General features: G+C 41.7%; 1 long non-coding RNA gene across 3 annotated transcripts in view; it reads right to left on the reverse strand.

Annotated features, from left to right (window-relative positions):
- LOC135103979 (uncharacterized) overlaps positions 1 to 26972 on the reverse strand; it is a 171505-nt gene that overhangs the window by 60121 nt on the left and 84412 nt on the right. For 2 of the 3 annotated variants that reach the window (XR_010270253.1, XR_010270254.1), the window contains exon 3: positions 20176 to 20226. This is a non-coding gene — a long non-coding RNA (uncharacterized LOC135103979). Of the gene's footprint in view, positions 1 to 16499; positions 17522 to 20175; positions 20227 to 26972 lie in introns of those variants that run through there. The other variant, XR_010270255.1, reaches the window with a different exon arrangement.

Here is a 26972-nt window from a genome sequence, read left to right on the forward strand (position 1 = left end):
TCGCTTGACCTTCAATGTGCAGCTGTGGTAGTGATGGTGGTGGTGGTGGTGGTGGTGGTGGTGGAGGGGATCGGCATCTCGCACTATGTGACTCCAACCACTGGAATACATCGCTTTCACCAACACACTGGAGGACTAACTTCTATTACTCCCCTTCCTTTGATGCCTCACTTCAACACACAGAGAGGGAGGCAGGAAGACACATAAGCGGGGAGGAGGAGAGAAGAAGAGAGGAGAGCAGAAGACAGGAAAGCAGAGAAGAGAAGAGGAAAGAGAGGAGAGGAGAGGAGAGGAGAGGAGAGGAGAGGAAAGGAGAAGAACGACGAAGACAAGGACGAGGCCGAGGGCGAAGAGGAGGAGGAGTACGAGGACGACGAGAAGGAAGGAGAGAAAGAAGAGGAGGAAGAGACGAAACGAGACTAGAGCAGGAAAGGAAGGAAGGAATGACAGAGAGACAAGATACACAGCGGGGAAGAAGAACAAGGTGGATAGTAGAGAGGAAAAAAAAAAACGAGGCAGGGGTGGGAGGGAGGGGAAAAAAATAAGGTACTCGCAGGTCGAGGGTCCCATACCTGTGCCTAGGGACCCTCCAGGTAATGAAGAACCCTTGCCACACTACTCCAGGCTCGTAATAAGCCCTCGCCCGCCTGACCCACGATCACCTTCCTCCCATCCCAGTTAGCAAGACGAGACCAGAGAAATTTGATAAAACGAGGTGTCTGGATAGCATGAGAAGACTGGAGAGAGGGAGAAAGAGAGAGAGGGGTGGGGGGTTCCAGATAAGGAGGGGCGGAAGAGAGGCAGAGTAAAAACAAAGTGAGTTCACCCAACAGGAAAAAAAAAAAGAGTGGTAGAGTAAGAGAGCGAATAAAGAGGACAAAGGGAAAAAGTATGTGGTGATAGAGGGAAGAAAATGACGAAAGGTGAAGAGAGTTGTAGGTGAAGGAGAGAGGAGGAGGAGGAGGTGAGAAGAAAGCGAGGAGTAGGAGAAAGAAGAAGAGGAGGAATACAAAGGAATACAAAGGAATACAAAGGAAGGCCAAACAGCAACAGACCTTTTGGTCCTTGCAAGGCTGTTTGGTAACTACTTCTAACTAGCTACAGGGAAGAGAGACAGGACAGCATAGCAGAAGGCTCCTCCCCACCCATCACTCCCTCCAGCTTGCGCTGGCATGGAAATAGTTGGGAAAAGTACCATGCAGTATGGAAAAACTGACATGGAAATTTTCATAGGAAAAGATGAAAGGAAGTTCTACTATTCACCCTACGGTGAACTCTATACGCCTATCTGAAAGTTAATACAAGTTATATTAAAACTGGTGTCTGTAGAATAAGAGTTTATTAGTGAATTTAGTAATTATTCGGACAAGAAGAGAGCTTGTTGGGGATTTGCTTTTAAATATTTGTCTATTTTATTTTTGAATGATTCAATAGTATTGGTGTTCACAATTTCTGCAGGAAGTTTATTCCATATATTTACTATACGATTAAAGAAAAAATGTTTGGCCTCGTGGGATTTAAAATGTTTGGGTATTATCTTGAATCCATTATTTCTTGTTAGGTTAGAATGATCAATAGTAAAATATTTATGTGCATCAATGTTACTATATCATTTGAAAATTTTGAGCATTTCAATTAGGTCTCCTCTTATCCTGCGCTTTGTTAAACTAAATAGGTTTAGTTCTTCCAGTCGTTCCTCATACGGCTTATTGCGCAATCTTGGAATCATCTTTGTGACTCAGCGCTGTATCTTTTCTAGTTTTTCAATGTCTTTTTTGTAGTATGGTGACCAGAACTGTACACAGTATTCTAGATGAGGGCGCACCAGTGAGTTATATAAGGCAAGTATAACCTTTTCTGATTTAAATTCGAAGGTTCTTCCAATGAACCCTACTAATTTATTTGCCGTCTTTACGGTTTCTGTGCAGTGTTGACTCGGCTTTAGGTCGTTTCACACAACGACACCAAGATCTTTTTATTTATCAGCACTTGACAGTGGCATGTTATTCATTACATATCTCACCTGAACATTGTTGCTTCCGATATGTAGAATTTTGCACTTTTCTATATTGAATCTCATCTGCCATTTTTCTGCCCAGCTTGTTAGTTTATTGAGGTCACACTGCAGTTCCTGCCATTGTGACACAGACGTTACTCTACTTGTTATTTTGGTGTCGTCTGCAAATTTACTTATTTTGCAGTTTATCCCTTCATCAATATCATTTATGTACATTATGAAGAGTACTGGTCCTAATACAGAGCCTTGAGGAACGCCGCTATTTACCTTATGCCACTCTGACTCTTTTCCATTTATCACAACACGCTGTTTTCTGTCAGAGAGCCAGTCTCTCAGCCATTTCAGGGTGTTTCCGGCAATGCCGTGAGCTTTTACTTTACTGATGAGTCTCTTATGGGGAACAGTGTCGAAAGCTTTCTGGAAATCAAGGTAGATAATATCAACAGCTTTTGTCTCGTCATAACGAGTTAAATACTTCATAAAAGAAGTGTAGTAAGTTTGTTAAGCAGGAACGCTTGGTTCTGAAACCGTGGAGGAGGAGGAGGGAGAGGAGGAGGAGGAGAGGAGGAGGAGGAGGAGGAGGAGGAGGAGGAGGAGGAGGAGGAGGAGGAGGAGGAGAAGGAGAAGGAGGAGGAGAAAAGGGGAGGAGAAGGAGAAGGAGAAGCGGAAGCGGGAGGAGGAGGAGGACAAGGAGAGGGAGGAGGAGGAGGAGGAGAGGGAGAAGGAGGAGAGGGAGAGGGAGAAGAAGAAGGAGAGAGAGGGAGGAGGAGGAGGAGGAGGAGGAGGAGGAGGAGGAGGAGGAGGAGGAGGAGGAGGAGGAGGAGGAGGAGGAGGAGAAAAGCAATTGGTGGAAGTGAAAGAAAAGAGGACAGTTTCCGTAAAGATTTCAACTCGAACTCTCTATTTCAGTTGTGTTTGTCCGCGGCCTCCATACCCGAACAAACTCTGTCCGTGGGTGTTTCCTCCTAATTCATTGAAGTTGCCCAACAAGAGAGAGAGAGAGAGAGAGAGAGAGAGAGCTTTCTATTTTTTCTGCTTCTCCTCCCCTTCTCCTGATAAGCTTCCTCCGTCATCGCCTCCCGCAGGTATAAAAAGAAGGGAGAGGTGACCCTGGAGGAAGAAGGGAAGGAGATGATTGCTAGCCCGTGTTCATCAGGTCTTTGGGGGAGGAGTGGACGAAAAGAGAGAGGGAAAGAGAGACAGGGGAGAAAGAAACAAGGAAAAGGGAAAGAGGAATGAAGGAAAATAGTAAGGGAAGGTTTCCTCAAGACGTGCAGGGAATGTAAAGGACGGTGTGGAATACGTGACGGGCAAGGGAGCCTTGGCAGGCGTGGTGTGGGAAGGATAAGGAAGGAAGGATAAGGGATTTGAGGAGAGAGGAAGGACGGCCCTGGTGATGATGAGAGAGAGAGAGAGAGAGAGAGAGAGAGAGAGAGAGAGAGAGAGAGAGAGAGAGAGAGAGAGAGAGAGAGAGAGAGAGAGAGAGAGAGAGAGAGAGAGAGATTAGGGGGGGGGTAGATGGACGGTTGGGTACCTGTGTGTGAGGAGAGAGCATCGAAAAATTTTATCACATATACACCTTTATTATATACACTCACCTCATCCTCCTCTTAAGCACACACAAAAAAAAAAAAAAAAAAAATCTGAGAAGCAGATGGGCGAGCCTCTTAATTTGTAGCTTCCGTTCACCTAAGCCAAGGCGCTGTGACCTTCCTGTCCCGGCGTATGAGTAGTGGGCTTCATATCCAAAGATCGGTCACTGTGATTTCTGAGCTCTTTCTAAAAGGGAACAGTTGGCTGAATCTCGAGGCCAGGACACACACACACACACACACACACACACACACACACACACACACACACACACACACACACACACACACACACACACACACACACGAAAGGTCCACAGCAAATGAAACTTATTAGAACTTCTATGAGAATGAAAAGGGTAGCAGCATTTTTCAAAAGACTACTATGAGGACTTTTATTACTTTCCCGAAGGCTACGAAAGGGAAACTAGTTGTCGAAAAAGCCGTGGTGCTTAAAGAGGCATTGAAAATTTTTTTTTTTTTTTATTTAACATACAACACATTGGCCGAGGAGGAGGAGGAGGAGGAGGAGGAGGAGGACATAGAAGAAAAATAGGGTATAGAGAAGGAAGAGGAAATATAGAAGAGGTTTAAGACAATGTGTAATGGAAAAGCAAAAATGCAAGACAGGAAATGAAAATCAAAATAAAAAACAAAAAGAATAAAGGAAGGAGAGAGAGAGAGAGAGAGAGAGAGAGAGAGAGAGAGAGAGAGAGAGAGAGAGAGAGAGAGAGAGAGAGAGAGAGAGAGGAATGGAGAGTAAAGGGGAGGAAGCCAAAGAATTGGAAAGGAAGGGGACTTGGGGGGGAATCTTCCTGTCAGGTGCTCCTCCGTCACGAGTGGCGGGGCGCGGGATCCACTCTTCAGCTCTGTCTATTTCTGTCAACTCACCGACATGAAATGAAATTTGCTCTAATGTCACTCGTCGTCACTGCCCAGCGCCAGGATTTGAGGTAAAGAGTGTCTTTTATGTTTCTTCAGAGATAAGCGAGGCACTTTTATCAGACGCCAATTACGCTCATAATCAACGAACTTACTTTTCACACACATTTTTCTTGTACATCTTCATCCAAAAAAGGTGCACGGAAGCTCTACTTGCGACACAAAAAGAAAAAGCTGGAATAAATAGGAATATTTTACTGCATTTCTCACTTTGCGTAGATTAAAGCAACGCTGACTCTTCTGACACCCGCCTGCAGCCTTCCTTTGATCAGCACAGCCAGCACTCGAGCCAGGCAAGAACCTCAACAACCGGCGCATCCTAACTCCTGGGATATCTAACCGAGTATTAGTTGCTTGATACACAAAACTAGGTGTTTCCAACCAATAAGATCGCTGCAGACCAACTGACAACCAAGATCTCTCACAGTCCTCTAGTCAGAATAACCGTAAGAAAAAAAATCAAGTTCAGTAGTGAACTAAATAGGACAAAAGCTAGGCGAGTGGCAGAGACATAAGTAGTAATTGCAGTTTATTTATTTAACTATTTATTTATCTATTTTTTGCTTGAGATATTAATTGTAGGAGTATTTTTTCTGCAACATTTTTTTTTTCTCTAACCTGACATCTCTTTATAAATGTGTTAATGGTATTGTAGGTTCTATGTTAACACACAAATTGCATCTCCTTAACAATACAATAGCGATCGTGGATGTCACTCTGGAATTGTTAAAATCAAGGTGAAGAGTCTTAAGAAGAAATAGAATCTAATGTTTTATTGCAGTTTTTAAAAAATCAGAGAGAGAAAGAGAGAGAGAGAGAGAGAGAGAGAGAGAGAGAGAGAGAGAGAGAGAGAGAGAGAGAGAGAGAGAGAGAGAGAGAGAGAGAGAGAGAGAGAGAGACGTCCCTTTGTTTAGGCAGGCGGTGACGCAGGACAATAACCTAATAGTTGAAGTCAACGCCGATTTCATAATCATCTGTTTTCTTGTCGTTTAAGAGCAATGTTTTCATTTTTTTTTTTTGGTTATGTTTCTGGCATCAAGGAAACACTGATTAACAACGAGAGAGAGAGAGAGAGAGAGAGAGAGAGAGAGAGAGAGAGAGAGAGAGAGAGAGAGAGAGAGAGAGAGAGAGAGAGAGAGAGAGAGAGAGAGAGAGAGAGAGAGAGAGAGAGAGAGAGAGAGAGAGAGAGAGAGAGAGAGAGAGAGAGAGAGAGAGAGAGAGAGAGAATTCAGCAGATTTGGATTAAACAGATTGGTAATTTAGCTGAAATGAGGTGTAGCAGATGGCGGTGGGCGAAGGAAGGGACAGGTAATGAGCAGCAGGAGGGGGAGATGGAGGAGGAGGGGATGAAGAGAAGTGGCGTCTGGGTGTTGGAGAAACTTATCTAATTAGAGAAAGACAGGTAAGAGGGAGGGACAGGGAGGTGAGATCGTGTGGTGGACAGCACGTTTTTTGGGAGAGAAAAGACTAATTGAAGCAAGAAGTAACAACTCAGCAGTGTGTGTGTGTGTGTGTGTGTGTGTGTGTGTGTGTGTGTGTGTGTGTGTGTGTGTGTGTGTGTGTGTGTGTGTGTGTGTGTGTGTGTGTGTGTGTGTGTGTGTGTGTGTGTGTGTGTGTGTGTGTGTGTGTGTGTGTGTGTGTGTGTGTGTGTGTGTGTGTGTGTGTGTGTGTGTGTGTGTGTGTGTGTGTGTGTGTGTGTGTGTGTGTGTGTGTGTGTGTGTGTGTGTGTGTGTGTGTGTGTGTGTGTGTGTGTGTGTGTGTGTGTGTGTGTGTGTGTGTATTTGTGTGTGTGGGTGGGGGAGGGTGCGCGCGCGTGCGTGCGTGCGTGCGTGCTAAATGCAAAAGGGAATTAAGAATATAAAGGATTTGACTGTCACGAAAAGGATGTTATACATAAATAATGATCAGTACAGAATAAAGTAAAAATAAGTGCCTATGTTCAGGAAGGGTAAACAAAAGAACGAAGGGGATACAAAGACCCACAAAAGGGCAGGTACCTCTGCCATTATGTTGAAGCAAGGCGAAGTCTGGTTAGATACAGCACCACCGCCACCTCTTCTTTCTCTAAAGTTGAACTCTTCGATCAGACTTTTTAAAATACCGCATGATTTTGGGTATATCACTCCTTCACCACAGCTCTCTGACTATTTCATACCTGACATTAATATTCTTCACAGTGATGTTTTTCATTACCCCTGGCCTGATTCTTGGAAGGCTCTTCTAGTCATGTGCTCTCACCTTGCCAGGTCAAACTCTTCTAGCTTTGTCTATCAACATGTACTACCTTTCTTTAATGCTGGAAGTCAGCTTACACTCAACCTGTTTCTAAAAGTGTGACCGCTCCAATCCCTCAACTACCACATGTTGTTTTGGTTTCCTGCCCGTCAAAAGTCTTTGAATCTCTCCTCAATAAGAAGATTAAGAGAAATCTATTGACTCACAACTTTCTCTTTTAAAGTGAGACCTACTAGTGACCTTTTGACTTTCCTCACTAAATCTCGATCACCCTCTTTTATGGAGTTTCGATAAAATATTTGATGTTGCTTTACACGTGAACAGGCCACAGAACAGTACAAAATAAGATTCCAGTCTATTATGACAGGAGAATAATAGAGCTGCCTGATATATTTAATTATGTGTAATGAGATTTTTATAATAAGAACAATGACTGATCGTGGAAGAGGGCAAAGCAGAGAATGTTCTAAATGCAATTCAAGACTATCTTTAAAAGCAGGAAATCTTTTAATACACAATTGGAAATCACATTATAGATTATATTTAACAGATAGAAATGAGCCAGTCACACAAGTATAAGTAGGAAATACTGATCATTATGAAATTAAGTTGAGTTTGAAATGGTAGGAGACTTCAAGAAGCAGAAATATGAGCTGAAATATGAGCTTAAGGGGCAATATTTTAAAGGGGTTAAGAAGGCACATCCAAGGCGTTAACTGGTAATATACAGGAGAAGGCGAGGTGAGGTCTTGGGATGTGGTGAAGGAAGTGTGGCAGAATAAGGGAAGTGAAGTATAGCCTAAATGGAAAGGACACAGGAAAAGTATGGACAGGTCTAAGGATGTGATGAGGGGATAAAGGCAGGGTAGGAGAGATAGGGTGAGGTGTGAGGTGTGGTGAAGGAGTCAGACCAAGCTGAGATGGGTGAAGTGAGATTAAGGTGTGAGTTGAACGAAGTAGTAATAATGGAGGGAGATGAAACACTGCATTAGGGGAAGTTAATGACGGAAAAGTGTATGAATATTTCGTTAACAAACTGCACACGGGTCAGGTGGAAAATATTCCATAACAGAACAATAACAAAAAAAGAGTGGATGATCTGTAGGTTAAAACACAATGTGTTACTGAAAAGATGTATATATAAGAGAATAAACTCAGAAGAGGAGGATTTACAGGAACTAAATAATGAACAGGTAAGAATAGTTAAGAGACCAATGAGAATAGTTAAGAACACGTAATAGATTGAGACAGCTAACCATGTGAAGACAGATTCAAAATATTTTTCAAATATATAGAACAGAGAAGCAGTTAGTCCACTAAATTAATCTGTTGGGGAGGGAAGGGATGAGTAAAACTCTACAACTCATTTCATACCATATGAAGCAACGTTTTTTTGTGAATATCTTGTAAACAATGGGATCAATATGACATTTTGTCATAGCTTGTTTGACACCGTCCCCTAATCTATGACAGTACAGCGTATTGACAAGTGTGTTTAATTAAGAAGTTTACTCTCGGCTTTGAAGGGGAAGCCGGCAAGAGACGAGTAGAAATTCGGACAGGGGAATGTTTGACGTGACGTCGTTGTGACTCGTAAAGGGGAATACAGGTTAGGTGGAAGGCAAGGATGGAAGGAGGGAGGGAAAGATGGGAGAAGAAGGAGGGATGGTTTTGTGATACACGTCATGGCTACATCACGTAAAGCCTTCCCTGTCCGAATTTCTACTCGACTCTTGTCAGCCTCTCCTTCAAAGCCAAGAGTAAACTCCTTAATGAAAATACACTTGACAATGCAATGCAGTACTGTAAATAGGGAGACGGTGCCAAATCAGCTGTACTAAAATGTCACATTGACCTAAATATTTGTTTACAAGATATTTGCGAAAAGCGATGCCTCGTTAGGTAGTAAACGTTTAGTTTTTCTATCCATTTTCAATTCAGAAAACGTACAAGGAATGTCGTATAATGAATAGTTTTCAAAAGAGATGGTGAAAAGCTGGTGAATATATCCATAACTAAGGAGATAGTGGAACAAGAGATAAACTAGACGAAAATAAACTGTTTAAATCGCCTGGACCAAATAAAATATATTCCAGGGTATTAAAAGAATGCAAAGATGTTATTAGTGAACAGCTGATTAATACCTTTAGGAAATCATTAATTTCAGGAAAAGAGAAGTTAATATGGAGGCAAGAGAATGTAGTTTCCATTTTTAAGAAAGGAAATATAACGTTAATGTGGAATTATCTGCCAGTCGACCTGAGTTCTATTATAGGTAAAATAATTGAATTTGTAATTTGGAGGAATAGCAGAAATAATTCAAATAATCAGAGGTTCATGAAGAATTCATAGTATGGCGAAGTCATGCCTTTAGAGTTTGAATCTTTGTAAACAATAGGAATAATCATGATATGATAGATTAGAACGGTCACCCTTTTTAGGAATAGGCTGAATGTAGGCAAACTTCCAGCAAGAAGGAAAGGTAGATGTTGACAGACAGAGCGGTTGAAAGCGGTTGAAAGCGGTTGACATGGAAATAAGTAAGCTAATTAGGTATTTTTCTGTAGGCAAACTCAGATACGATGAACGAATGGACATTTGGATGGTAAATACAATTCGTTATTGGCAAATTTAAAGTACTTATCATAAATAGAGAAAATCCACAATAAGGAACGAAGCCCTGGTAAAATCAAGTAAAAAAATATTAACGAGTTATAGTAGTAAACTGATCTCTGCCAGAGAAAGAAAATTCATAGAGACTAACAATAAAACAAACCATGTATTGGGATTTAATTAAGGAGATCTAAAAGAGGAAGTCCCGATGTAATATTGAAATAATATTTGGCATTGCTAAGACTTCATTTACGTGGATTAGCTGTGCAGTTCAAGTCTCCATACTACAGGAAGGATTTAAGTTTGTTAGAGTTAATACAGAGAATGAATGAAAGGATGCAGTAGATAAGAAATATCCATTACGAAAGAAGACTTACGTTTTTTTGAGTGAGCTTACATTTCTTAAGAAGATAAAAAAAAATGTATAAAGAATATAAGAGTAAAAAGAAAGTCACGACAGAACACGAGTTAAGAAAAGTTTCAAGGCACTTCCAAAACCTAAATGAGCTTTTCTTTAATATTTTTCTTTTCCTTTTATGGAAGAGATAAGAAGCGGACTTTTTTTTTTCTGAATTCGGTTAAGCAAGAAGAACGAAGGATGGAAAGAAAGTCATATATATATATATATATATATATATATATATATATATATATATATATATATATATATATATATATATATATATATATATATATATATATATATATATATATATATATATATATATATATATATATACCTAACCTAACCGTTGATTTCCAAACTACCCTCATACGGATTCTATCCTTCTCTCTGTAACTTCATCTCAAGTTTCCTTTATTACCGTTCTATTGCTGCCGTGTTAGATGGTTATTGTTCTTCTCCTAAATCTATTAACAGTGGTGTTCCTCAGGGTTCTGTCTGTCACCCACTCTCTTCTTATTATTAATCAATGATCTTCTAAACCAAACTTCTTGTTCTATCCACTCCTACGCTGATGATACCACACTGCACTTTTCCACGTCTTTTCCTAGAGGTCCATCCCTTCAGGAAGTAAATAATTCACGGAGGAAAGCCACAGAACACCTGACTTCTGGTCTCTCCAAAATTTCTGATTGGGGCAGGGTAAACTTAGTATTGTTCAATGCCTCAAAAACTCAATTCTTCCATCTATCAACTCGACGTAACCTTCCATACAACTATCCCCTCTTCTTCAGTGACACTCAACTGTCCCCCCTTTTCTAAACTGAATATCCTTGGTCTGTCCTTTACTTATAATCTAAACTAGAATCTTCACATCTCATCTCTAGCTGAAAACAACTTCTATGAAGTCGTCTCCTGTAGTCTTATTCACCCCTCCAGCTGCTAACTCCGTACGGAAGCCTTATCCGCCCATGCATGGAGTATGCTTCACATGTAATGGGGGGAGGGTGTGGTTCTCTCATACCGCTATTTAAGCTTTTCGTCTCATCAACTCTTCTCCTCTAACTGACTGTATTCAGCCTCTTTCTCATCGCCGCAATGTTGCATCTCTTGCTACCTTCTACCACTATCTCCATGCCAACTGCTCTTCTGATCTTGCTAGTTGCATGCCTCCCCTCCTCCGGCGGCCTCACTACACAAGACTTTCTTCCTTCTCTCATCCCTATTCTGTCCACCTCTCTAATGCAAGAGTTCTCCAGCATTCTCGATCATTCATCCCTTTCTCTGGTAAACTCCGGAATTCCCTGCCTGCTTTTGTATTTCCTCCTTCCTGTGACTTGAACTCTTTCAATAGGGAGGTTTCATGACACATAAAATAATTTTTTTTCCAGCTTTGTTTCCCTTTGCCCGTGACCCTCTTACGTAAAAAAAGAAAAACAATGTACACAATACACAGGCTTGCATACCAGAACAGTTTCAGACCCTATCACTCGGACCATTCCAGTGTATTCGGCCGACTATTCCTCACATATCAGCATTGACCCCCACATCTCTACAAGAGGAAGAAGAAAGCTAACGCAGCTTCTCTATGTGATCGCAGCAGGGCACTACCCCGTCATCCAGGGTTGTGTCCCTCTTGCAATCTCACGCACCAACAGCCGAACGCCACGCACTGCCAGATTGGGTCATCTCAGAAAACGGACAGATATCTATGGGCATTTCTTAACACAACTTTGTCATGTATAAATAATTAGCTAAATTAATCATGAACCCGTGACACACACACACACACACACACACACACACACACACACACACACACACACACTGGTAAAGGGTAAAGCAGTGGGTATTATGTGTTTATCCTTACAGATGAGTATTCTCTCTCTCTCTCTCTCTCTCTCTCTCTCTCTCTCTCTCTCTCTCTCTCTCTCTCTCTCTCTCTCTCTCTCTCTCTCTCTCTCTCTCTCGCTCCTTACCCTTACGTTTCCTTGCCTTTCTCATATTTTTTTTATTAAATTCTTTCCCTCTCAAGTGTACATCTATTTTCCTTAACATTCTTTCTGTTTTCATCTTCTGTCATTCTTTTTTCATTCCTTTCATCTTTCCCTCTTTCTCTTGCTTCCCTCTTCTAATCGTTCGGGTTTACCTCAGTATCCCTTCCATCTTTTTGTTTTGACTTCAATGAACAAGAATACATCTTTTATCTTCCTTGTTGGTCATTATTTAATGTACAACATCCTCTTTCTGACAACCAAATCCTCACTGTCTTTAATATCTGTCTACTTTTCTCTCTCTCTCTCTCTCTCTCTCTCTCTCTCTCTCTCTCTCTCTCTCTCTCTCTCTCTCTCTCTCTCTCTCTCTCTCTCTCTCTCTCTCTCTCTCTCTCTCTCTCTCTCTCTCTCATAAGAACATAAGAACATAAGAAATAAGGGAAGCTGCAAGAAGCGACCAGGCTTACACGTGGCAGTCCCTGTATGAAACACTCCTACCTATTTCCACCTATCATCCCCATCCATAAACTTGTCTAATCTTCTCTTAAAGCTCTCTAGTGTCCTAGCACTAACTACATGATTACTGAGTCCGTTCCACTCATCTACCACTCTATTCGAGAACCAATTTTTTCCTATCTCCTTCCTAAACCTAAATTTTTCAAGCTTGAACCCGTTATTTCTTGTTCTACCCCGGTTGCTGATCCTAAGAATTTTGCTTACATCTCCCTTGTTATAACCCTTATACCACTTAAAGACCTCTATCAGGTCCCCTCTTAACCTACGTCTCTCTAGAGAATGTAAATTTAACCGCTTCAACCTCGCTTCGTAAGGAATACTCCTCATCCCCTGTATCCTTTTAGTCATTCTCCTCTGTACTGATTCTAATAGACCTATATCTTTCCTGTAATGTGGGGACCAGAACTGCACAGCGTAGTCTAGATGAGGTCTGACCAGCGCCAAGTATAACTTTAATATTACCTCCGGCCTTCTACTTTTAACACTCCTAAAAATGAATCCTAGTACCCTATTTGCCTTGTTTCTGGCTTCTATGCATTGTTTCCCTAGACGGAGTTCAGAGCTAACTATAACTCCTAAATCTTTCTCGTACCCTGTACCTACCAGAGTTTGGGTGTTTATCTCTCTCTCTCTCTCTCTCTCTCTCTCTCTCTCTCTCTCTCTCTCTCTCTCTCTCTCTCTCTCTCTCTGACACACAAGGGTACAGTGTTACTTCTTGCTTCAGTTAATCTCTCCTCCCACAAACACATCTGCAGTCCACCAGATTCCCTCACCGCTCCCTTCCCTTCCTCTTTCCTGTCTTTCTCTAATTAGGTAAGTTCCTCCAGCGCCCAGATGTCACTCCTCCTCCTCCTCTTCCTCCACCTCTTCCTCCTGCTCATTACCTGTCCCTTCCTTCGCCCACCGCCATCTGCTACACCTCATTTCAGCTAAATTACCAATCTGTTTAACCCAAATCTGCTGAATTCTCTCTCTCTCTCTCTCTCTCTCTCTCTCTCTCTCTCTCTCTCTCTCTCTCTCTCTCTCTCTCTCTCTCTCTCTCTCTCTCTCTCTGACATATGTCCACATAATTTAAATGACTGAAAAAGAGAGAGAGAGAGAGAGAGAGAGAGAGAGAGAGAGAGAGAGAGAGAGAGAGAGAGAGAGAGAGAGAGAGAGAGAGAGAGAGAGAGAGAGAGAGAGAGAGAGAGAGAGAGAGAGAGAGAGAGAGAGAGAGAGAGAGAGAGATTCTAAAAGCAAAAGAAAAAACTCATCACGGAAAAACACACACAAAAAAAACACACACGTACTTTCTTGTCTTTCAAATAAGGGAAGAAAAATTAGGGAAAACACGCACGCACACACACACACACACACACACACACACACACACACACTTTGTTCTCTCTCTCTCTCTCTCTCTCTCTCTCTCTCTCTCTCTCTCTCTCTCTCTCTCTCTCTCTCTCTCTCTCTCTCTCTCTCTCTCTCTTTCCTGCTCCTCCTCCCTCACCCGCTTCCTGCTTCCTCTTTTGACCTCACTCAACTCGATGTCTTTCTCTCCCTTAACACACCCTTCCTTTCTTGGCACCTCCTTTCTTACTATTCCATCTCTTTCATTTGTCTTCGCCTCCACTTTCTTTTTCCGTCTTGATTTTCCTTTGTCATGACCCCGTCCCTGCCGTCTTTCCCCCCGCCTCTCCCTCTCTCTCTTATTCTAACCTTACTGCAACAGAATATTAGATGTTATTGTATTATCACGGACGATTAAATTTACGGATGGAACATACGCACGTAAAACTTGGTCATTAATATTTTTATAGAAAGAACGCTTGAAATACGTAAAGAATATGCACTTTGATTGTGATTCGATGCTTTTTGTGTATCGAGTGAATGCAAATAATAGTTTTAAAAAATTATATATTAAAAAAAGGGAATGTTTAAAAATGAATGAACGAATGTAGTTCAACCGTAATAAAATAAGGAAAATGAATAAAATAAGTAGGGAAAGGAGTATACAAGAAATGGAAGAATTGTATCCTATATCTCCTCTTCTTCCCTTTTTCCCGCTCTCTCATTTCCCTCCATCGTCTCTCCCTTTAACGTTTTGATAGTCGAGTGGTTGCCAGTAAAAAAATGAATAAATAAAAAAGCAAAGTAGTAAAAAGGGTGGAAGGGTATGTCTTAGGTGAAGGAATTAGATGCTGCGTTTGTAATGGCGAACCTTCAATGTACGGACATCTGGAGGTTGTGGTTTTTCCCGTTACGTAGTCTAAATTTTGGCATCAGTGGCAACCAAACGCACTATGTTTTGTGGCGACTGATAAATGGCGAGCAGGAATTTAAGTAGGATGCAGTAAAAGTGGACCACCACCAGCAACACAGCATCCGTAAGACCATCAAGGAAAAAGCAGCTGAAGACATGATTGTATTGTATTGTATTGTATTGCATTGTAGTCCTCCAACTCTTCCTCCTCCACACTATTGAGTCAAAATAAAGAAGCAAAAAATTTAGACGAAATGGTCAAAATTTAAGGAACCCTCAAGATCTTAGCGTCATACACGTAAAAATAGATAAATAAATAAATAAATAAATAAATAACGTAGCATATAACAATCGGAGAACTGAAAGTGTATCAAGGGAAGCAGCTTCGCGTCACTGCTGCGAGGACTCACTCACACACACACACACACGCAGACTCAGGTCGCTGGGGACGCCGACAGATGAGTTAAGGGGGGTGTATCTTACTTTCATCCTCCCCAAACTCATGTACGCCTCCCCAGCGTGGTCCTCCTCCCTCACACAAACTCAACAGCTACAGTTGGAGAGTGTGCAGAAAAGGGCGTGCAGGGTCATCCTTGGCCCTGCATACACCACCTATGAAGAAGCCCTGAACACCCTGAGGCTGTCCAGACTATCCACCAGGTACCGTGAGACTCTGGAGAAGTTTGGTAGGGGACTTCTGAATCATCCACGTCTCAGAAACATGCTGCCGCCTGACGCGCCTCGCCCCGCCCGTGCCACCAGACACCACAACAAGATAACGCCCCTAAAGGCGCCGCGTACGGACTGGTACAGACTCAGTGCGATTCCCACCATGGTGCGAGCCATCAATCAATAGTCCCTTCTAGAGTTGACTTCTAGATTTGACTTACCTTTAGGATTAATGTCAAGTATTTCCCCACCCCCAATGTACATTTTCAGTTTGTTGACTGCCTAAAGAATAAATCGTTTATTATTATTATTATTATTACACACACACACACACACACACACACACACACACACACACAGGAACGTTAAGTGTGTGTGTGTGTGTGTGTGTGTGTGTGTGTGTGTGTGTGTGTGTGTGTGTGTGTGTGTGTGTGTGTGTGTGTGTGTGTGTGTGTGTGTGTGTGTAGTCGTGTGTGTGTGTGTGTGTGTGTGTGTGTGTGTGTGTGTGTGTGTGTGTGTGTGTGTGTGTGTGTGTGTGTGTGTGTGTGTGTGTGTGTGTGTGTGTGTGTGTGTGTGTGTGTGTGTGTGTGTGTGTGTGTGTGTGTGTGTGTGTCTTCACGTCTTCCATACGAGTATACAGCTATTCATCTTCTATGTACACCACTTGTCTGGATGCTTTCTGTGAGTTGGCGGGAATGATAGTGTTGCTGGCTTTGGTTATAGCGGCGATGGTAATGGTGGTGGTGGTTAATGATGTTCTTCAATGTCAATTACTCTTTCTGTTCCGACTAATGACTGTGGCTCGCAATTAAAAGTTCGCCGCTGCACAAATTGTCTGAGATTTTTGCAGTTTTGTGAATGATATCATACCTATTTTGTGTTACGCATTTTTATGTATTTATTTTCTTTATAAATGTATTCCTAAATTACTTGTTTTATGTTTGTGCTGTACTTTCACTACTTTATTTTTTTCATGTTTATAATATAATTTATTCGTGATAGAATCTTGTATTAAGTGAATTTTGAAGGAATTCCTTGATTTACTGCTTCAAGCTTGCACTTTTTTATTGAATTTTTGCCTCCGTATTGAGGCTTAATGAATTTATCTAAAGTTGCAATTTTATTGTGTATCTTATCCGTGATTGGATCTTGTATTAATTAACTTGCACGTATATTCCTTGGTTTATTGTTAATTTCTTGTTTTATGATCGTGAAGATTTTCTTTATCTGTGATGAAGTTCAAAGTATTAACGTATCTACATATTATTGAAAGATGTATTATGCTCTTTTATTATATCCACTGAACCATGAAAATAATTATACATTGCTTTTCTTGGTAACACCTTTCACGTATTGACTGTTTATAATGTATATTATATATCGCCTCTTGAATCTGTGGTCGATAAACGGTAGATTATAGGGTACGGTAGATTATAGTGGAGGTCACTTATACTCAACCACGTAGCCTGATCTCGCACGATACTCTGGGTGTCTTGAGTTTTTTTTTATGGATGTTCCAGAACACCCAGGATATGTCTCTTCCCGCCAGGCCAGCTGTGTGCCATGACCATCCCATCATTGCCTTAGGCACTCAAGATCTGCTGTTTGGTTCATCAGGGCAAAAAATAATGCCCCTTTGAAGACAGCAGTGGTAGAAAGGAGACACCAGCCTGAATCCACTATCATCAATTGCGATTTGGGCAAAGGTAACAGCTTTCAGGGAGTTATGTTTCAACATTTAGAACGCTCGGGTAGTAAGAGTGATAACAGTGTCGTCAGCATACTAGTTTTACGACACCGTTCCTTCGTGAAGCAAGTCTGGAAAGTCAAAACAATCGACCGAAAAGATGAAGGAAAAACTTCAGTATCCTTGCCATTTCAAACTTTAAATAAAAAAAAAAAAATAATTAAAGATTGCGTAGCTCACGAAAGGAACACACACACACACACACACACACACACACACACACACACACACACACACACACACACACACACACACAACGTCCGCGGCGGCTGCTTTTTCCTTGATGGTCTTACGGATCTCCATAATGCTGCCAGGCATCTCCGCCGCTGTATGCTGGTGGTTGTTCATGCCCACGTCCACTCTTACTGCATCCGGCTTAATAAATTCCAGCTCGCCATTTATCAGTCGCAAAAAAAAACATGGTGCGTTTGGTCGCCACTGATGCCACATACGGACAGCACAAAGAATGAAGGTTCGTCGCCAGAAGGAAGTCTCGTTAAATGTCCAACTTAAGAATATTCCCTCTTGCTTGTCTCCCGCAGCCTCGGAACCTTAAGAAAATTAAAGTGAAACATTAGTGACATGGTTTCGTCTCTGTACTGAATCTACATAACTGAAACAAAAAGGAAAAATTGTCGTAAAAAAATTATATAAGAGTATATGACAATGCAGAAGAACATAGCGTGAAATACTGTAAACTATAAACATCGAAAAATATATACTTTTTTCAAAAAACACACACACACACACACACACACACACACACACACACACACACACACACACACACACACACACATTTTCTTTGCAAACACCACATTGCACACACTACACTATATAAAATAAAGAAAATATCAACGTAAATACATTATGAGAAAAAGGAGAGAAATTAAAAGGATGTAAATGATAAGAAGTCTTTGTGGTGGTGGTTGGTGGTGGTTGTGGTGGTAGTGGTGGTGGTGGTAGTGGTGGTAGTGGAAGAGGGTGCGGTGTTGTGAGTGTTGATAAGAGTAATGTCAACAGGTCAGCAGTGAAGGAAAGGAACACGAAAAGAGGAAGGAAAGAGGAGGTGCTAATGGCAAAGGACATAAAACATTTTACTGCAGAAACAGAAAAAAAAATCAATAATCACGAGCAATGGATAAAGAAAGAAGGAAGGGAACTAACAGCATGAAAGGAAGATAGCGAGAGAAAGGAATGAAACAAAGAACAGACGACTGGAGAATATATCGAGAAGAGAAGGAAGGAAGAAAGGAGATGATAAAAGGGGAGAGATAACATAAGGGGAGAGGAACAAGGAATGAATGAAAAGAGTGTGCAGAGATATCTTGCAGTTGAGGGAAGCAGACACCAGAATACAGGCAGTGAAAGGTCAGGAGAGAATGATTCAAGGCAACGCAGATATGATACGAGTAACTGACTCAGACACATACGTAGGATTGCGATGTTTGTTTACAGCTGTCACCTTCGGGAATTGTCAGGATAGAAATTCACGGGATAAAGACTTAAATTCGCATGATAAAAGGAGTAAATATTTGTCGAGGAAAATATCACCATCATCGCTTCCATCACCATTCCAAGTGTTGAAATTTCCCTATCTTTTTTTTTTCCTAGCCACTATTAAGACAAACATTTTTTTTTCTATTGGTGTGTGTGTGTGTGTGTGTGTGTGTGTGTGTGTGTGTGTGTGTGTGTGTGTGTGTGTGTGTGTCAACAACAGCAACAACAATACGAACAAAATCAGGAAAATAACAAAAATAACAATCAGAAACAATAACTTTTCTCCTCCTCCTCCTTCTCCTCCTCCTCCTCCTCCTCCCTCCTCCTCCTCCTCCTCCTCTTCCTCTTCCTCTTCCTCTTCCTCTTCCTCTTCCTCCTCCTCCTCCTCCTATTCCTCTTCCTCTTCATCATTATCAGTATCATCATTATCCTCTTTCTCCTTCTCCTCTTCTTCCTTCTCTTTCTTCACATCCTCCTATTACTACTGCTTCTACTACTACACCATCACTACAACTGCTGCTGCCACTACTACTACTACTACTACTACTACTACTACTACTACTGCTACTACTACTACTACTACTGCAACCATTCCTTATGCTTATTATCACTGACTGGGTCTTAGCCTTGTTATTTGAGCTTATTTATTTAAGTTTACAGCAGAGCAGCTGATCCGCCGACGCTTTGCCATGAAATACGATGAAAGGAATACGAAGGATGGAAAGTGGCACAAGCAACTCGTGGAAATGATAACAGAGCAAAGAGATAAAAAAGAAAAAAAAAAACATCACGCACGACATTTTCCATTTCCTTTCTGTCATAATAGCTTTACATTTACCTCCCTTTTTTTCCCCTTTGCTCGGCTTTCGAATATTTATTTTTTTGCGCAATGTTGTGCTATTCTTGTTGTCGTTATAAACGTGAACATACTGTGTGACATACCGCTGGATATGTTGCATGTGGCGGATGGGAGGATGTTTTGAGGGTTTTGGGGGGATGGAAGGTGTGTGTGTGTGTGTGTGTGTGTGTGTGTGTGTGTGTGTGTGTGTGTGTGTGTGTGTGTGTGTGTGTGTGTGTGTGTGTGTGTGTGTGTGTGTGTGTGTGTGTGTGTGTGTGTGTGTGTGTGTGTGTGTGTGTTTGCTCTGGTATATTTTGCAGAAGAATCTTTTATTTGCGTAAGAATAAAAAAAGAAAAACAGAGTAGTAGTGTGAAAGTGGAGGAGAGAGGATGTAAGTATGAAGTGAGGGCGTAGGAGAAAATGTGTGAGGCACTGGTAAGTTTTTATTGGTATACTTATTAGCCAAGAACGTTTGAGGTGAAATGTAGCAATAGGAATGTGTGTACCTGGATGTTGCAGCCAAAAGCAAGTTGGTTCTGCATTGTTGGATGTGTCAGCCAAAACACTGGGTATCTGGATTCCTTGAGACAAGATTTAACGTCAACATGGTCCCAAGTGTTAGCTAAGCATCTAGGTACATAGTTCCCTTAAATAATAAACTAACGAAGTGTGTAGTATTAGAGCAGATCCATCCCAGTACGGCTTTGTGAATTTTCGTCAAATCTCTGCACATATCTTTGATCAATCTATACATACTGTAGGCAAAGAAACAAAACTCCGAAGACTGTCACTCCCCACTCTTCCCACTCTTCCAAGTATTCCTATAACCAATATTAGGATGCACGAAGGTGTAGTGCAGTACTCACTAATCACTCTGCCACCTCCCCTAGGTTGAAGTAGGTTGACTCATCACTTGCCTAAAAAAAAAAAAAAAACACATTAGGATGACACACACACACACACACACACACACACACACACACACACCACCACCACCCATCCTGCCCGCCAGTGTCACCGCCACTCAATGGGAGCCTCTCACAGACTCTGTTCTCTACATCTTCAGTCATTGGATCACACAATCCCTTGAACAGAGGTTATGGAAGCTGAAGACGAAACAAGTGGAACTGTTTTTATTCCATCGTCACTGAACCCTACGAGTACTGGCCGCGAGCACCAAGCAGACGCCCATATGATCTAGTGTGTCAAAGGATTCGTAGAAAGAGGGAACTGTGCTTTTGAACACAATGACACTCAAAATTACAAATTCCTCAGAAACAAAGTCATCAAAAAAAAAAAAAAAACAGACTAAGAACGTCCATTGCCCAACTAAAGATAAGTCCACACGGTCGAACAGTGTCTGTCGGACAAAACTGTTACCATATACAATGTAAAAAAGAGAAAGGCTCGATGATGACGTCAGAAGCGAGAATCAAGAGCTGTATCGGACACTGCCCATGTTCGTAGTATCGGAACCTTTAGGTATAGATCCTTAAGTATATCATAGATGGTTTGGCACGTCTCAGGAATAATTGGAGACTCTGTTTAGATATTCTTGTGTATTGAAGGGAAGTGTATGAGCACCCGGTGGAAAGGTGAATCAATGTTGCCTCTAGACGGGCTTCTGGTGATATGCTTTCCCTCATACAGGCGTCCTGCTTCGTTATGAAAGGTTTTTCTTTTTCCAATAAGTTGTAGAAGCTGTTTGGATCCATCCTCATATAGTTTGTGAAATCTGATTCATAACCAATACGCAGTTCATGTAAAATGGTTGCATGACTTCCCCTTTCTCCGTGTTTTTAACCAGTCCTTGCACCATTCCCTTCTTGTCACCTTGACCTCACACAGTGCACCAATTATTATGCTGCATAGTGCAATTTTTTTTTTTTTTTTTTGTGCACCATGGTGATGATGTACCACACTAGATGCTGGCAACATCCACTACACTGACGTAAATACCTGTGTTGGTAACGGACATCAGTTTCAAACATTGTCTGCCGGTCTTTGTCTGGTGAAGAGAGTAGAAACTGAGGTTTACAACTTTATCTGGTACCACTGTTTGTTACCATATCAATTTCCCTCGTTTAAACGCTTATTACGTCATCCTGCTTCGCCTTATGATATGGTAGCAGTGTTTGTCCACAGACAGTGTTCGACCGTGTGGACACATCTTAAAATACAACACACCGACGTTAAAGGCTTGTTCACTAGACTAGTCAATGAAAGATGATGATGGACAAAGCTGATGATCAACATTGAAGTATGGAGGCTTCAGTTAGGGACAATGTTAGTCAATGAATTTTACAGTCACTGGAAGTGGATGAGATATTCAAAAGTACAGATGAACCTAGTGAGAGAATGACAGTGAAGTCTTGGCCAGATGGTGGAAAATTCTGAAGACTGGTCTAGAGCGTGGGCATGAGAGCAAGGTATGTTGTTATACACATTGACGCAATAGTCAACTTTGGATTGAAGTTAATTATGAAGGAAATAGGAGGGTACAGAATATGGTTTAATGTTATTGATCTCTACGTTTCAACGACAAATAAAATGTGAACTTTGGAGAAAGTAAGATGGTGCGCCACTGACTGGAAATTGAAGGTCACCATTTTTTGGAGGAATTAAGCTAATATAGAAAAAAAAAAGTTTGAAGAAGTATCAAGACACCTGGAGACTATAACCGATGGACAGCCTGGCTTAGGCATGTCTACGGTCCTCTTCCTTAATGCGGAGCTCCAACGCTGTTCTTTTCTTTATTTCCGTGAATACGTGTAATTTTGTTTTGTAGCGTATATAGAGGAGTGATAATAATAACTGAGCCTGTATTTAAAGTGCAGGCTGCTGTTGCACTTTGTTTTATTGAAATACGGAAGGAACAGACAGAAAGGACACAGGGAGGGTCAGCCGTAGTTTTGCAGCATCCCTTTAGTAGTCACCTTTCTGGAGCGACAGGTATTTATTGTGAATCACCCTTTCCACCCACACTTTCCTTCCTAAGCCATTTTTTGTTCTCTCCCCCTCCCCCCCAAGATTACCTATCAACTGGCTGGAGGAATGGAAGTTCATTACCTACACTTTCTTAAATGACTCCCTTCCCGAAGCAGTTTTCAGGAAAGCTGCGACGGGTGTAATTTCTGTTTCCTCTTCCTACTTTGAAAAGTCCTCGTGAGAATTATTTTTCTGTTACGGAATGTAAACATGAGTCTTTTTTAAAGGAATCCCCACGCCATACGTCAAACGCTCAGCCACAAATCGTATCCCACGTCACATACACTGTCAACCTTTCCCACAATACGTCTCTGTTCTCTCTCTCTCTCTCTCTCTCTCTCTCTCTCTCTCTCTCTCTCTCTCTCTCTCTCTCTCTCTCTCTCGTCACGTTTTTCTTGTAAGCTTTTCCTGTTTTAATCTGTTCCTCTTGTGAAATTACCACTTTATTCATACTCTCCATTTTCATAGTTTTCTTGATTTTTTTCCTGTCCTCCTCCCCCTCTTCCTTTCATCCTAGTATTTTTCATTTCCAATTTTTTTTTTTTTTTTACATTTTTTCTTTACCTGACACGTGCGTTTTTCCCATCTTGCTAATTGCTTCCCTCCCTGAACGTGAAATCTTCAGGAGCCTCGCTCGTCCTGCTCTTCCTCATTGCCTAGAAAATTTAGTTCAAGGGCAACATACGGAATACATTCTCTCTCTCTCTCTCTCTCTCTCTCTCTCTCTCTCTCTCTCTCTCTCTCTCTCTCTCTCTCTCTCTCTCTCTCTCTCTCTCTCTCTCTCTGTATATATATATCGAATTGATTAACTTCCTCTTCTTTTGATATTTGATGCCTCTCCACTTTTTTTCTGTTTTGAGTTTAGATGATGATACTTGCCCAGTTGATGACGCTTGGTGTGTTGATAGCCTGTAGGACCGGTAGTGAGGCGGTAGGTCTGGTAGCTTTGAGGTTGTGGGTATAAGTTGATAATATAGTTGGTGTGTGCGAGTAAAAGACACGTATGATGAGAGCTCTTCTTGATTTGATAATATAGTAATAATAATAGGTGGGATGTACACACTTGATACGAGACGAGATTGTAACGTGACGATTGATTGTTCTCTCTTTCTTTGAAGTGATATGAAATGATTACTAAGCAGCGTCTCTCAAAACTGATTGTGACTGAGCGGAACTGAGTGAGAGACCAAGACTGACTGCTCGTGACTGGGTGACTGACTGACTGGGACTGAGAGAGTTTGCTACCATGCGGGCTGTATTTATCTGAGCTAAGTGGATCACGTTTTGGTTTTTGGGGAAAAGAAATGACCAATGAGATGCTATAAAATGAGGCGAAAGGACCAATAACAGGGGTCGTTATTTTAGCCAGTGACCAAGAAGGAGGACTTAGAACGAACGCAGGTGTTTTTCCTAAGGACTGGAAGTGGGTGTGAAATTCCCTTGAGAGGTAGCGAAAGACGAAAAAGGTTAAATTAGAATAGGCTGGCTGGACATGGGCACACGTGGGATGAATATATATATGAACACACGCATGTGGGATGGACATATGAAATGGTGAATATACATATATATAATGATAATAATAATTGTTGAGACTGATACAGATGCCTTCCCCCACCTAAAATGCGCCCTCGCATTTGGATAAAACAATAAAGAGAGCATTAAGGTGGGAACATTTAACAGATAATACATGACATCAGAGAGAGAGCACAGAACGAGAACCTTAATAATAACATACAGACATGATAAGACAACACATATAAGTAAAGAGAAATATACACATATATACATGATATTGAAAGTGGATGATTAAACCTTGGAATGGGAACGAAGTTTCAGTTTGTAAGAAAAGGGCGGGTGTGTGGTTAAGCTCGAGTCGCTTGAAGGATCTGTTAAATCAAAACTTAATGATACCTGATGTGCACACTCATCATCGAATCCCTTGTTCACACGCTTCAATTGATCGACGTGGACGATCTGTTCTCCTAAGGTTTTGAGATCTAGAATTTCTACTTTGTGGCCATGGGGAGATTCGATTACACGGTGCGGCTCAAAGAATGATGGATTTAGTTTAGAGTTACGATCGTGAACTCTGGCGAAGACCATATCGCCGACTTCAATGGAAGAATCTGTCGCTCTACGATGTTATTTCCGCAGCATCTCAGCTTGCGATGCAGTGAGGCGATCGTGAATAAGCTTATGAGTGAACTGAAAATCGTGGAGACGACATTTGACGTAGTTATCCATGTTGTAGACAAGACGCGGCGCGCTGTGGAGAAATTCATATGGAAGACGCTTGTCGGTACCAATTAGCACGAAATGTGGAGACTTGTTGATGGTGGATTGGATTGCTGAGTTGATAGAGCAGGCTACTTGAGGAAGCCATTCGTCCCATGAGTGCTTTGCTTCTGTTATGTAACGCAGAAAGTCAAGGATACGTTTATTACAACGCTGTACTTTACCGTTTGAACTGGGTAAGTGAAGAACGATGTTACATTTCTTGATATGAAATTCTTTACAAATCTCCTGTAAGACAGAGTTATTGAATTCAGCGCCATTGTCAGATAAGATGACACGAGGAGAATTATAAGGACAAATTATGTTGTCAATGACCGCACGACCATGAAAAGTAGCAGTTTTGTCCTTGAGAGCAACAAGAATGGTGAAGCGAGTGAAACTATCCACACAAACTAGAAGATACTGATAACCGTTCTCTGTAAGTGGAAGTTTGAGCAGATCAAGAGAAACTGAACCTCAAGGAGTGGAAGTGATGGGGTATGGGAACGATGGACTGTCGTGACCGAGTGAGGTACAGTGTGAAGCACACTGAGGACAGAGCGCACAGTGCTGAAAGATATCTTTCCTCATAGTCGGCCAGAAATATGATCGTTTTGCTTGTGCAAGGCATCTGTCCCGACCTGGATGTCCTGTGTGTGGTGAATCATCTTCTTTTCCTCACTGAAACTCAGGTGTTTGAGGCAACTGACAGTAGCCACTTTTCTGTTCCCTCCTACTTTATCCTCATTTTCGATCCAAAGCTGGATGCTGCGTTTATGTGCGCAATGACTTAACCTGCTCTCGTGCCCACGCTCTTGAATCTTCCGAGTTTTCCACCATCTGGCTACGACTACAGAGTCACTCTCATACTAAATTTATCTGTGCTGTATACCTCTCATCTAACTCCTCTGACTATAAGAAATTCTTCGACTACTTAACTTCCAAAGTGGAGCACATTCTGACCCTCTTCCCTTTCACAGAGATCTCCATTCTTGGAGACTTCATTGTTCACCACCAGCTTTGGCTTTCCTCTCCCTTCACTGACCATCCTGGTGAACTAGCCTACAACTTTGCTATCCTCCATGACCTAGAGCAATTGGTGCAACACCCTACTCATATTCCTGACCGTCTTGGAGATACGCCCAACATTCTTGACCTTTTCCTGACCTAGGTGCCTCTGGCGTTTTGCCTCTGCTAGTTGGAGAGACTTGAGGAGGTATTTTTCTGATTTTCCTTGGAATGACTACTGCTTCCGTGTCAGAGATCTGTCTTTGTGTGCTGAGCACATAACAGAGGTGATAGTGTCTGGCATGAAGGCGTACATTCCTCACTCTTTTCCTCGTCCTAAACCTTCTAAACCTTGGTTTAACACAGCTTGTTCTCGTGCTATACATGATAGAGAGGTGGCCCACAAAAGGTACTTAAGCCTTCCATCACCAGAATCTCATGCACTTTATATTTTTGCCCGGAACCATGCCAAGTCTGTTCTCCAACTAGCCAGAAACTCCTTCATTATCAGAAAATGTCAAAACCTTTCAAGATCTAATTCCCCTCGTGACTTCTGGCATCTATCCAAAAATATCTCCAATAACTTTGCTTCTTCTTCTTTCCCTCCTCCATTTCAACCAGATGGCACCACTGCTATCACATCTATTTCTAAAGTTGAACTCTTCGCTCAAACCTTTGCTAAAAACTCTACCTTGGACGATTCTGGGCTTGTTCCTCCCTCTCCTCCACCCTCTGACTACTTCATGCCACGTATTAAAATTCTTCGCAATGATATTTTCCATGTCCTCGCTGGCCTAAACCCACGGAAGCCTTATGGACCTGATGGACCTCCTATTGTTCTCCGAAACTGTGCCTCCGTGCTTGCACCTTGCCTAGTCAAACTCTTTCAGCTCTGTCTGTCAACATCTACCTATCCTTCTTGCTGGAAGTTTGCCTACATTCAACCTATTCCTAAAAAAGGGTGACCGTTCTAATCCCTCAAACTACCGTCCTATTGCTTTAATTTCCTGCCTATCTAAAGATTTTGAATCTATCTTCAACAGGAAGATTCTTAAACATCTATCACTTCACAACCTTCTATCTGATCGCCAGTATGGGTTCCGCCAAGGCTGCTCTACTGGTGATCTTCTGGCTTTCCTTACTGAGTCCTGGTCATCCTCTTTTAGAGATTTTGGTGAAACTTTTGCTGTTGCCTTGGTCATATCAAAAGCTTTTGATAGAGTCTGGCACAAAGCTTTGATTTCCAAACTACCCTCCTACGGTTTCTGTCCTTCTCTCTCTGTAACTTCAAATCAAGTTTCCTTTCTGACCGTTCTATTGCTATCGTATCACATCTATTTATACAGCTGAACTCTTCCCTCAAACCCTTGCTATAAACTCTACCTTCAGG

The sequence above is a fragment of the Scylla paramamosain genome, chromosome 10, assembly GCF_035594125.1.
Source record: "Scylla paramamosain isolate STU-SP2022 chromosome 10, ASM3559412v1, whole genome shotgun sequence".
Lineage (NCBI taxonomy): Eukaryota > Metazoa > Arthropoda > Malacostraca > Decapoda > Portunidae > Scylla > Scylla paramamosain.